Here is a 14753-nt window from a genome sequence, read left to right as displayed (position 1 = left end):
TTCAGTTGTTTGTTAGTAATAATTGATCTCACAAAACCTTCTCATTATTATTTTACAAAAATATTTTTTAAATGCCTAAATAATTGATTTGTTGGGGGGAAGGGGGGTGTATTACATTGACAAAAGATTATACAAAATATATATATATATATATATATATATATATATATATATATATATATATATATATATATATATATATATATATATATATATATATATATATATATATATATATATATATATTATTAAATAACCTGCATTAATGGTCCATCTGTGCATTTACTGTCATGTGAAAAAGTTAGGACATCCTATTGAATTCCATAGTTTTCTGTATCAGGGCATAATACAAAAAAATAAAAAATAAATAATAAATAAAAATAAAATTAAAAAATTAAAAACAAAAATCCTCTCCTTGGCAGGTCTTAAAATTTGGAAAATAAAACCTCAGATTTAAGTGTCATTATTTGTTTAGCAAAAATAAAGCCAACATGGAAAAGCCATGGGTGTCAAAGTTAGGACACCCTTAATGTTAACATGGGAATTAAGAGAGTTAGTAATGGTCAGGCACTGCTGATCAAATGCCTTTGATTAGGCAAGGCAAGGCAATGCAAAGCAAGTTTATTTACATAGCACATTTCATACACGATGGCAATTCAAAGTGCTTTACATAGAAATGAATTAAAATAGGGATAAAAAATCCCTAAAAAGAATACAATGTAAAGAGAATTAAAAATAATAAAATGATGATAACCAAAGAAAAGAACAGGTAAACTAAAACAGTTATAAGAAGAATTTAAAAAATGATGCATAGATAAGGTGCGATCAGTCGGACGTACAGTGGCTCAGAGCTCATTCAGTAAAAGCTAAACAGATGTGTTTTGAGTCTGGATTTGGATGTGGCTACTGTTGGAGCACATCTGATCTGTTCAGGAAGCTGGTTCCAACTACGGCTGGCATAATAGCTAAAGGCAGACTCTCCTTGCTTTGAGTGAACTCTTGGTATTTCTAACTGACTTGATCCTGCTGATCTGAGTGATCTGTTGGGCTTGTATTTAATCAGCATATCTGCGATGTATTGAGGTCCTAGGTCATTGAGAGATTTATAAACAAGTAGTAGTACTTTAAAATCGATTCTAAATGTAACTGGAAACCAGTGTAAAGACCTGATGACTGGTGTGATATGGTCATATTTTCTGGTTCTGCTCAGAATCCTGGCAGCAGCGTTCTGTATGAGCTGCAGCTGCCTAATGGTCTTTTTGGGAAGGCCGGTGAGAAGTCCATTACAATAGTCCACCCTACTGGTGATGAAAGCATGAACCAGTTTCTCTAAGTCTTGCCTGGAGACAAAGCATCTAATTCTTGCAATATTTTTCAGATGATAGTATGCTGATTTAGTTATTGCTTTGACATGACTACTGAAACTCAGGTCTGACTCCAAAATCACTTCAAGATTCCTGACTTGATTTTTTTATTATCAGACCTTTCACCTCAAGATATGCGTTCACCTTGAGAATTTCATCTTTGTTTCCAAATGTAGGGATTTCAGTTTTGTCTTTGTTTAGCTGAAGATAGTTTTGGCACATCCAGTTGTTAATTTCATTAATGCATTTGCACAGCGAGTCAATGGGTCTGTAGTCATTAGGTGACAGTGCTAAATAGAGCTGGGTGTCGTCAGCATAGCTGTGGTAAGCATTGATTAACTGATCACCAGCAAGTGTAATCTCCTCTATAAAAGCTGAAGTTCTGGCAGTGAGTTAACACAATGGCAAAAAGGAAATACATCAGCATGATCTTAGAGAAGCAATCTGCGAAGGGTTACAAGGCATTTTCCAAACAATCTGAAGTCTATCATTCTACAGGGAGGAAGATTATTCACAAGTGTAAGACATTCAAAGCAGACACCAATCGTTCCATGAGTGGACGTCCCAGCAGATTCATCCCAATATCAGACTGTGTAATGTTCTTACCATTGCTCAGAAAACCCAAGAACTACACCTCAGACTCTACAGGCCTCAGTTAACATGTTAAATGTTAAACTTCATCACCGTACAATTAGAAAAAGACGGGTTAAGAATGGCATGTTTGGAAGGGTTGTCAGGAGAAAGCCTCTCTAAAAAAACATGGCAGCCCGACTTAGGTTTGCAAAGTTGCATCTGGACAAACCATAAGACTTCTAGAAAAATAGACAGATGCGACCAGAGTGGAGAGGTTTGGCCATAATGCACAGCGACAAGTTTGGTGGAAGAGAAGTTTTAGCTTGCTTTGTATCCACAGGACCTGGGCACCTCACAGTCACTGAGTCGACCATGAGTTCCTGTGTATGCCAAAGCATTCTAGAGTCAAATGTGAGACCATCTGTCTGACAGCTAAAGCTTGGATAAAATTGGGTCATGCAACCGAACAATGATCCGAAGATAACCATCTACGACAGAACGGCTGAAAAGAAAAGAATGAAGGTGTTGCAGTGGCCCAGTCGAAGTCCAGACCTCATCCTGACTGAAATGCTGTGGCAAGAGCTGTGCAAACAAATACCCACAAACCTCAATAAACTGAAGCAACGCTGTAAAGAGGAGCGGGACAAAGATCCCCCAGAATGACGTGAGAGACTGATAAATTGAATGATAGGGTGTAGCTTTAACTTTGCCACCCATTGCTTTTCCATCTTGGTTGATTTTGTGTAGAGTGAGTTCATTTTTAAAGCAAGACTTGCTTCTCAAGTAGCATCTTGATTTACTTTAAGTTTGTACTGGAAAACGAGGGATATTTTTTTTGCAGTGTATCATATTAATGTTGTCAGTTTTATCAATGCAATAAGCTGCCTGAGCCTGCAGATTACAGTGATCATACCATAGTTTAAGAGGGTCTACTTTGTAAGAATAGACATTTAACTGTGGTAAAACCCTTCTAACATGGCCTAAAGTGTCTTTAATCAAGCCTATAAACCTAAAGAGTTGACAAAAGCATTTGGAAATAGTGTTTTCAAGAGCATAATCATGTCGAGCCAGTGTTAGTCTGTGAGCTCAGTCTGTGCATGTTGTGCGTGTTTATCCTCTCTACCCTGTAGCCGTGGGGTAATTCATCAGTCTGTTGTGGTTTGGGGTCTGAAGGGTCGTTCGTGACAGCAGACTGCATTACCCATGAGTTTCACTTGATGTCAGTGACTTATACTAGTGCAGATGTCAGTGCAGCTCTAGAAATCACATTAACACACAGAGGCTACATCTACAATAATCCAGATAGATTTGAAAACAGAGCTTCAAAACTCTTTCCGTCCACACTTTCCAAAACTTTCTCATCCACACTGAAATGCCAGTAAACTCACTGTGCATGCGTAAAACCTTGTAAAAGCTCACATACACTGAGATAATACACTGTAAACCCTAATGTTGTCTTTACTTAAACAAATCAAGTAATCTTGACAAAATATTACTAGTTTAGTCAAAAACACTCAAAAATATAAGTTAGTAAAACTTATTAACCTACAAAATACATGAACTTAAGATTTCCAGTTGAATGAACTCAAAATCATAATTAATTAAAATAGCTCACTCTGGTCTTGCTTTGATGTGATTGACCATGCAAGGAGTTCTGTCTGGCAAAAAGAACAAATTCACTGATTGGAGGATATTTACAAAAGGCAGTCCTTTTCTGTTGCTAATTCAAATTAAGATGGAGACTTTTTCATTTTGTGCAATCTTAAAATCGGTAAGTAAAAATTTGTAAGTTACTAAACATAATAATATTATGTGAACTAACTTACAACTAACCAGACTGACTTTATTTCTGTTTTAATGAAAATAATAGTTTCGTTGGAAGTCACCACGATGAAGATAAGTGTTTGCTTTAGTTGGGCTCTTGACCCTTGACTGTATAATATTATAATATAATGTTTCTCTGGCTGTTTTGTGTTTGTGAGACACATTTGGGAAGGAACACAAAGTCAAGAGAAAATATCATCAAGTGATGTTGTTTAATCATTGACGATGATAACATCATCATGTATTGGCAGAATCCCTGATCTCATGCAGAGTCTAATGCTCTGATCGTCAAAGCAGTTATTAATAGTTTTGAAATATTAATACAAATTTCCATGAGATTCTTTACTCTTGTGGTAATTAAACAATTTATTATTTTCTTTTTTGCGCAAAAAATGTTTAAATCTGCGGCATTAGTTAGACATACACAGACATCAAGAATCCGTGTATGAATCTCTACAATGGTGACATTTTTTATTTTTTAAATAAAAAAAAACAGATCAACTCTGAACATAAAACAAGCTACTATTAGGGGTTAACAGCTTATGACCCAGGACCAGTAGTGAAGAAATAAAAACAGAGTCAGGATTGCAATTAATTAAAAGAAAAAATTACTTAGAATAGTTTGCAGTTTAAAAAGCAGAAGCCAGCTTCAAGTCTCACAAGGAGTTCGTAGGCCGCGCTCCCTCTCTCACCGTCTCGTTGCCTCGCCCTATCGTACATACAATTGTCCGAACAGTTATACCGTTTTCAAGGTCTTATCCACGTCATTACTGCGATGTGGATGGTTCTGACTGGCTCAGAGACCATGCACAGTCATGGTAAATTTCCACTCAAGTCAGTTAATCTGATGCAGGTTTCCACTGACGTGTCACATGTTGACGCGTTCACCCCATAATTAGGCCCTTAGTGACCTTCCAGATCTGGAGCAGGCGCCAGCTTGCCCAGAACAACAAGTCCACCCCTCTCTTAGGGTGCCCATTGTACACCATTCTCAACACTGATCTGTAACATAGAATATTGCGCACATACACAGATACACAGTCTCTCCAAGGTTGGAGCTGATTAAGCTCCAGTTCTAACTAGTTCTTACCAAAACATACTGATAACATGTGCTTTCTTTCAGTGAGAGGGACACACAATAGTACAGGCGATATTCATTTTGAGTCTTTAGTGTTTCAGTAAAAGGAAATATAAAAGGAATAACATATAATAAATTAAATGAAAGACGAATCCATATTTCATCTCTGGAAGCCCGGCTAAGTGAGCAAACCCTGTTACTGCACTCCTGACATGTTAGGGGTGTGTGATACCTCAAATCCAAACACACGACCTTGTTGCCAGTGTTTAGTGACACATCACACATCTCTAGGCCAGACCCTCAGTCACTCCTCAGAGACCAAATACACACTTTAGAAAACAAGAAACAAAGCAAAATCATTACTGGATAGAATCATTATAATAATATAGGATAAATATTGATTAAAGTTTTGATTATGAAGTTAATTAGGATATAAATATATACAGGTATATTGAAGCGGCAGTGGATTTCAGAATCCCCCCTTCACTACAAAAACATCAGAGCAAAAGTAAAAGCAAATAGTAAGAATCAAAGAAAATGTGTCACAATTCAGATGTATAATTTATTCATGCTGCAATACATGTTGAAGTTTTGATTGGTTGTACCCAGCATGATGTACTGAACTTCTGGTGTACCCAGTTTGGTGAACTTAACAATTTAAGTACAGTGAACGTGAGCACCAAGTTAAGTGAACTTACATATACACGTTTTGGGAGACTCCATTACTCAATTGAATTGAGGGAACGAGTTTACTCAAATCAATTGAGTTCAATCAACTTATTACGGTTTTCAGTGTAGACATCTAGTTATCATGCAATTCTTCTGGCAGGATCATTTTATTTAGCAAAATATCTCACCATTCACTGATGCGTCCAGGTCGCACTCGGTCGACCATGTTTGGTCTAAAACGCAACTGCAAGCACATTTTCTGTCATACTTGCAGGACTGTGGTATGAAGTGTGCAAGTAACATATTTTGGCAACATGTGTGAAAGTGGACAGCACATAACTGGCAGAATAATGGTATAACGATACATATCTATCTGTACTATGCGTCACATGACTAAACAGCCGTCATCATTTTCAAAGACATTTGTCTTCACAGTCCACACTACGGCATGAAGACAGCGTTTTCAAATGTATCCCCCTTGGAGAGCGTTTTCAGAATTTTTTCATTGACTTAAAACACCATCTCAGTGTGGACGAAGGGAAACAAGAACGAGAACAAAAACAGAGCGAAAAAGACGCGTTTTCAAACAAAAACGTATTACATGGCTAGAGATAATGAAGTCTTTCAGCTAGTCGCATTATACGTCACAGATAAAGACTTTCATTTCACTCACACTTTGAGGAATCTGTATTGAGAGGCAGCATTGGAAATGAGGACACTGTAACAGTAATAAAAGCAAATATGATAAGAGCAGCAAAGTAATATTCTCTGTCTTATTTTATTACTTATGGATCCAGATTGAAGTCAATGTCACTTGCACACTGTACACTTCTGCTTTCTGATTTTTCAGTGCTGCGATTATGGATTTAATAAATTCATTATTTTGTTTTGGGGTCTGAAATGCTTTTAGTAAAGGAATGTTGTGGAATAATAAGTATTGTTGTCTCTTTCCTGTCCTTACCTGAGTCATATTTAAGGACCAGAATATTATATTTTCACTTGGCCAGTAAGTGACATCCCAGCAACTATCAAAAAAAAAAAAAAAAAAAATCCTAGCACTTAGCTAGCAATCACAACCTTCAGGAATACCCTAATAGCCACCTAGATGCTAGCACTACCTAGCAATGCACTAGAATCTAGTAATCACCCAGGACATCCCAGCAATCACTTAAATCACATAGCACACCCTAGCAACCACCCAGACATTTTAGAACCATGTAGCAACACACTGGAAACCAGCACAAAAACAAACAAACAGTAGAAATGCCTTAGCCATTAACCATTATCAACCTGGCAACCAAAAACAATAATTTAAATCACCTCCAACACCCTAGCAACAACCCAGACCATCTTAGAACCATACAGCAATGCACTAGAAACCACCAAAGCATAACAACGCCCTAGCAACACCCTAGTAACCATCAACAACCTGGCAACCACCTAGAAGATTCTAGTAATCACCCACGGCATCCAGCAACCACTTAAACGACCTAGAACACCCTAGAAACCACCCAGAACATCTTAGAACCACATAGCAACACACTATAAACCACTAGCAACACCCTAGCAATGCCTTAGTAACCATCAACCACCTGGCAATCACCTAGAAGTCTCTAACAACCACCTAATGCATCCCAGCAACCACTTAAGTCACCTAGAACACGCTAGCAATCAACCAGAACATCTTAGAACCATGTAAAAACGCATTAGGAAACACCAAAACATAGCAACGCCCTAGCAATGAGAAGATGCTAGTAACCACCCAGGACAACCCAGCAACAACTTAAATCACCTAGAGCATGCTAGCAACCACCCAGAGCATCTTAGCAATCTTAACCATGTAGCAATACACTAGAAACCACCAAAAAATAGCAATGCCATAGTAACATCAATGACCTGGAAACCTCCTGGAAGACTCTAGCAACCAGCTAGCAACCCCCTAGCATCCATCTAGAATATCCTAGCATTGTGTTGGTGAGTTTTACAAATAATATTGTAGAAATCTACTTTGCTTTTGGGATGCATTGGATCCAGTAACACTATTCCAGATCCACTGCCTCAGTCATCTCTCTCCGATTCGACCTCTTTCCAGACAGGCCGGTTCAATAGTCCATCTGTGTGACAGACATGACTCTAAATTACCAGATTTCTCCACTGCCCTGCAAAAAAAGACCCCCTAAAGGAACGCTACACAAATCTGAATATATTTTTCTTGTCCTCCTATTCTAAAAGATCTTATCAGTTTTTTTCCCCTCACAGTTTCTTCTTCATTTCCCAGTTCCATTTCAGCGCAGAGGGATTATTTATGAGGGAGGTGAGTGTCAGTCCACTGAAATGAGCCTCAGACGCTGGAGAAGATTTCAATCACTGCAGATCCGTGGCTCAGGCCCTGACCTTCCTGTAAGAGCACTCTTCCTGGAATGAGGAATGGGGGCGGGTGAAGACTGGGATAGAAAGAGAGAATCCGGTCAAAATCATTCATTTTTAAATGTACGATATTCATTTGTAAATCACAGCCACGTTTACAATGACAAAATTAATGATGAATAAAATACGAGTCACTAATGGGCAGGAAAAAAGTCTTAATTTGCATTGAATCTGCTGGGAAAAATTAAAGCAAGCATATCATTAACTGAATCGAATCCATTGTTGGAGCATTGTAATGGCTTTGTAAAAGTAAAAAAAATAAGTAAAAAAATTGTTATATGTTTTGGATTCTCGGCACAAATGCAGATGTAAACAGATAAAACTGATCATTCCAATGACCATGAAACTGTATATGTGATGTTTATGTGAAGAGCATTATAGTTATTGCAAACGAAAAATTATAAAATCTTATTTGTTCATTGATATGACACAGAAATTATTTATTCAGCAATGATGCTTTGAATTAGCCTAAATTCCAGCCGAACTTAGCCCCACCCACACATTTTTTAGGTCGGGCAGTTCGGTCTGGCCTCGCTCCATAGAGGAGTAATTATCCTCGAACAGAAACTGTTCGGACCAATGAAATCATCAGGGCGGGCTTTAGACGATGATGGACAGATGATCAACAATAACGTAATCATGCACGTCATCAAAGGGGCTTGGATTATATTTTTTCGAATCCTCAACGAAGAGCTTGTTTGTATTTGCATTCACCTTCACAATTTCTCTCAGAAATGATGATCATGTTGGGTAAGTACTCTGTGTATCATACATTTTTTTTTTTTTTTTTTTTTTTACAACACCGGCAAAGATCGTTTATTCCAGCTCGCGTGCAGACAGGGTTGCCAAGTTTTTAAAACAAAACCCGCCAACTACTAGCCCTAAACAATAGCTTCTCGGGGGGTTCTCCGGGGGAAAAATGGCGTTTGGGGGGTAAAATGTGTGTTATTTTGGCAAGGTTGCCTGCTAAAATGCGCACTCATGGGTCTATATATCTCATAATAGTCGCTTCAACCCGCGGACATAGAAAAAAACGCGGACTTGGCAACACAGTGCAGTTGAACTCTGTTGACATTTGATTGACAATGCGTTGACAATGCGTCCCTTCGTTGCTCTGATTGGTTGTCGGTCTATCCTAATGAGGTCTTTCCTGGTTCGGTTGAAACACGCCTCATAATCACAGCCCAATGGAGCAGTTTCAGACTCATATTCTGACTAGAATTGAGTATGACCACGTCAGGCTAGCTTTGAATTGATCAAAATGACAAAAAAAGACAACAATGTTACAAAATATTATATTTGAACTTTCTATTCATCAAAGAATCCTGAAAAAAATAAGTTTTCCACAAAAATATGAATCATCAGCACAACAGCTGATATGCAAATCAGCATATTAGAATATCAGAAGGAACATGTGACTACATACTTAAAAGTTTAAACATGAACGGAAAATAAATTAAAATTGTGTATACATATGTATATATATAATACACTGTACATTAATAAATATTATAACAGTATAGAAATAATCCTAAAATAAAACTTGTAAAGAGTGATGAATTGACTGTAGGATCTGTTGGCATTGGTGACCTCAGAGGATTTGGGTGTTAAGCCGACCACCAGCAATACTGATAGAGATAAACAGTTAATCCATGACCTTTGAGAGTTACTAACACATCATTAGTCTTTCCCCAGAAGCTCTTGGTGATGCAAACCATGTAGACGCCCTCAGCTGTGCTGTATTCTTCCACATGAATCTGACGTTTCACGTTGACACGTTTCATCATCTGCTTGAGAGAATTCTGGCATCCTTTCATTCTGATGATGATATTTGGAAGATAACAGTCTTGCCTTGTTACCATTTTGTCCTTGAGGAAAAGCACTCCACCCTTGGTTTTTCATGGTTACTCCCTCTGTGTACTGTGAGTAACTTTCAATAAAAAAATAATCATTATAATATAACTATATATATAACATTAACATTAGGCATAACATTATTAATAATACTGATTATCTCTTCATTACAGCACCTGTTAGTGGTTGGGATATATTAGGCAGCAAGTGAACATTTTGTCCTCAGTGACAAAAGTGACAGAGTTGATGTGTTAGAAGCAGTAAAAAAGGGCAAGCGTAAAGATTTGAGTGAGTTTGACAAGGGCCAAATTGTGATGGCTAGACGACTGGGTCAGAGCATCTCCAAAACTGCAGCTCTTGTGGGGTGTTCCCGTTCTGCAGTGGTCAGTATCTATCAAAAGTGCTCCAAGGAAGGAACAGTGGAGAACCGGCCACAGGGTCATGGGCGGCCAAGGCTCATTGATACCCGTGGGGAGCGAAGGCTGGCCCGTGTTGTCCGATCAAAGGTACTGTATAGCTCAAATTGCTCAAGAAGTTAATGCTGGTTCTGATAGAAAGAATACACAGTGCATCACAGTTTATTTTGTGTATGGGGCTGCATAGCCGCAGACCAGTCAGGGTGCCCATGCTGACCCCTGTCCACCGCCGAAAGCGCCAACAGAGGAACATGAGCATCGGAACTGGACCACAGAGCAATGGAAGTAGGTGGCCTGATCTGATGAATCACCTTTTCTTTTACATCATATGGATAGCCAGATGTGTATGCGTCACTTATCTGGGGAATCATGGCACCAGGATGCACTATGGGAATAAGATTTGGCTTTGGGCAATGTTCTGCTGGGAAACCTTGTGTTCTGCCATCCATGTGGATGTTACTTTGACACGTACCACCTACCTAAGCATTATTTCAGACCATGTACACCCTTTCATGGAAATGCTGTGCACACTTTCAGCAGGATAATGAGTCCTGTCACAAAGCAAAAAATGATTCCGGAATAGTTTGAGGAGCACAACAACGAGTTTGAAGTCTTGACTTGGCCTCCAAATACCCCAGATCTCAATCCATTCGAGCATCTGTGGATGTGCTGAACAAACAAGTCCCCGCCTTGCAACTTACAGGACTTAAAGGATCTGCTGCTATCATATTGGTGCCAGATACCACAGAACGCATTCAGGGGTCCAAAGGAGACCATGCCTCGACAGGTCAGGACTGTTTTGTCCTGAAAATATCCAGTCAGTGTTAGTTCTGTGGTAAAAATGTCTTGTTGATGCCAGAGGTCAGAGGAGAACAGCCAGACTGGTTCGGCTGATAGAAAGGCAACAGCAGCACAAATAACCAACCGAGATCTGCAGAAGAGCATCTCTGAATTCACAACACATCCAATCTCGAGGCAGATGGACTAGAGCAGCAGAAAAGATGCTCCTGTCAGCTGAGAACAGCAAACTGAGGCTACAAATAACACTGGCTCACCCGAACTGGACAATATAAGATTGGAAAAAATGTTGCCTGCTCTGATGAGTGGATTTCTGCTGCATCATTCATTTGGTCAGGTCAGAATTTGGTGTAAACAGCATGAAAGCATGGATCCATCCTGCCTTGTATCAGCGGTTCAGGCTACTGAAGGTGTAATGGTGCGAGGGATATTTTCTGGTCACACTCTGAGCCTCTTAGTATCAATTGAGCATTGTTTAAACCCCCAGTCCTGAGTATTGTTGCTGACCATGTCCTTCCCTTCATGACCACGTGTATCTTCTGATGGCTACATACAGCCCGATAGCGCACGTCACAAAGCGTAAATCATCTCAAACTGGTTTCTAGAACATGTCAATCACTGATGTCAAATGGTCTCCACAGTCACCAGACCTCAATCCAATAGAGCAGCTTTGGCATGCGCTGGAACGGGACAAATGTGCCGCAGACAAATCTGCAGCAGCTGTGTGATGCTATCATCTCAATATGAACCAAAATCTCAGAGGAATGTTTCCAGCAGCTTGTTGAATCTGTGCCACGGAGAATTAAAGCAGAAAAAGGGGCCCAACCCGGCACTAGCAAGGTGTACCTAATAAAGTGGCCGATGAGTGTATAATCAAGAAACGTCTGTAATGATAATGCACTGAACTACTTCTGAACAACAGAGCTTAATTCTGATTTTATAACATTGCATAACACATTTTCAATCAGCAAGAATGGAAGTAATCTGATCTCAGGTCTGTATGACAGGTGCAGAATCATCTAACACTAATCTACCCTAACTAATCTATCGAATCACACTAATCTATCCTAACCGAGGGTCCATCAAAGGCCAAAACTTCTCATTTTGTAATGAATCAGCATTCAATTCGTTTGGGTTGAGGTTGGTGTGGTTCTGAGTGGTTGCAGTGATGCACCTGTTAGGCAGTTTTGTGATGGATGCTTGATTATTTTATCCTGATGTTTTAAATACTTCACTTTTACTCTCAAAAGCGTGTCAGTTTACACTGAAGAGCAGGATTCCAGATGAAGGCTGCAGGAGATGGATGAGAGAATGGGAGGCATATGGACCCGGCAGCTGAGTGTTTGTCCCTGCTGGTTTGAGCTCAGATCCGTGTCAAACTCGACTTTCAAGCTTTTTGATGTTGGCCTAAATAACATCTAGATCTACAATCTAGATAATTTGAACTACTTTTAAAGTTTGAAAGCTGAAAGTAGCCCACTCGTGCAACTTTTGAGCAGTTTAGCAGCATCTTTCCACTGTACATTTTTATTGTTGGATTAACTTAAAAAAGTAAGTAACCTGGTTACCTTAAAATTTTGAGTTTATTGAAATTAAAATTTTGAGTTTATACAATGAAGGAAATTTGTTTAATAAATAGAAACTCAAAATATTATTGTATCTGAACCACATAAAAAAACCTGATAAATCATTTTAGCCTGACGTGGTCATACTCAATTCTAGTCAGAATATGAGTCTGAAACTGCTCCATTGGGCTGTGATTATGGGGCGTTTCAACCAAACCAGGAAAGACCTCAATTGGATAGACAACCAATCAGTGCAACGAAGCGACACATTGTCAAATGTCAACAGAACTCAACTGCACTGTGTTGCCAAGTCCGCGTTTTCTTTTTCTCCGCAGGTTGTTTTCTATGTCCACGGGATGAAGCGACTATGTGATATATAGACCCATGAGTGTGAATTTTAGCAGGCAACCTTACCAAAATAACACACATTTTACCCCCAAACGCCATTTTTCCACCAACGTAGGCTTTGAAAGGGAACTTCTGTTAAATAAAATATCTCGCTTGGCATTGAACTTTGAGCTATATAATTTTACAGGTATTATTTATGCTCTAACAGCAACATTACACACTAACTAAAGTTTGAAAGATGGAATCGCAAAGAACGGGACCTTTAAACCTTTTATTTATAAACTGACCATTTTTGATGTAAAAAGCATTCTAACATTAGAAGTGCACCCCAGGAAACATCATAAAACAACGCAGTTCATGACCCCTTTAATCATTTATTAATCTAAATTCAAGTTAATTTCAACATGTACAAACACACTATTTAAATCAGACACACTGTAAAAAAAATAGTTATCAAAGATTATTGGAGCAGCTTTTTACAAATAAATACATTTTATGTTTTTGTACTTAATTCAATGTTTTTTGGTAGCACTTTATTTTAATGTCATTGTTACATGTAGCATGTTGTCATTATGCATTACTACAAGCAATTAACCCCTAAAGCAAACCTAATCCAACCCAACCCTATAGTAAACATGCCATTATCACTCACTACTTAAAGCTACACTGTGTAACTTTTTTAGTTTATTCTTAGCTAAAAACACTTAGTTCTTTAAAAAATATATGTGCTCATTCATGTATATTTACTTCTTTCAAGTAATAAAGTATTCTCGTAAGTTTATAATATGCCATGGAAAATACATACGGGTGAGGGGTTCGAATGCCGGTCGCCATGTTGCTCCTCCATCTTGAAAGTACATTTGCCAAAGAGGGACATACCCGTAAATTCAAGCTTCGCCTTTCGCGTTTTAACACTCGATGGCACCGTGTCAAATGTGAAGAGGGGGATTGCCATGTTAATCTTGGACTAAATCGGCCACCGTAGGAGTTAAAACGAAATCAGAATTGAGAGGAACAGAAACTATTATTCACTGGATTGTCATATACCTTTACACCGCTAGATGGGGGAAAATATCACACAGTGTAGCTTTAATACACTGTAACATTAACAAAGATTAATAAGTAACAAATGTGAAGCATATTGAATGTTACTAATATAACTTTTTTGGGTTACACTTTATTTTAAAGGGTCCTTGATTATGATTTCGCTTTTTGAAATGTGTAATTGTAATGTTGCTGTTTGAGCATAAACAACCTCTGCAAAGTTACATCGCTCAAAGTTCAAAGCAAAGGGAGATCATTTCTTTAAAAGATATCGCTTTTTAAAGACTACAACAAATGGCTGCAAGGGACTACAACAAGCTTATTCACGGGTTGGCGACATCACAAACCCTTACAAGCCGGGGTCACGCAACAACGGGGGTGAGGCCATTTTGAGAAGAGGAAGAGTTGTTGTTATCTGAGGGTTTTTTGAGCTAAAACTTCAAATACACACTCTGGGGATATCAGATACTTATTATACATCTTGTAAAAAGGTTTATTACAGGACCACTTTACGGTGTCAGTATCAAAGTGTAATTATACATTTAAAGTACCGAGTAAAAATAATAAACTGCATGTGCATACTATAGGAGTAGGGTTAGGATGAGGGTTTGCTTTAGGGTTAATTGCATATAATTTGCATAATTTATAGTGTTTCCAAACTTTTTAGGGACATTACATTTACATGAATGTACCAGATGCTTTTATCCGAATGCTTTTTGGAAGGAGAGGAGAGTAATGATCCTATTTATTGGTTTGCTGAAGTGACCTTCAACTATGAAGCTGAAACTTGCTC

The sequence above is a fragment of the Pseudorasbora parva genome, chromosome 6 (genome assembly GCF_024679245.1).
Source record: "Pseudorasbora parva isolate DD20220531a chromosome 6, ASM2467924v1, whole genome shotgun sequence".
NCBI classification, from domain to species: domain Eukaryota; kingdom Metazoa; phylum Chordata; class Actinopteri; order Cypriniformes; family Gobionidae; genus Pseudorasbora; species Pseudorasbora parva.
Note: the sequence above shows the minus strand (reverse complement) of the source record.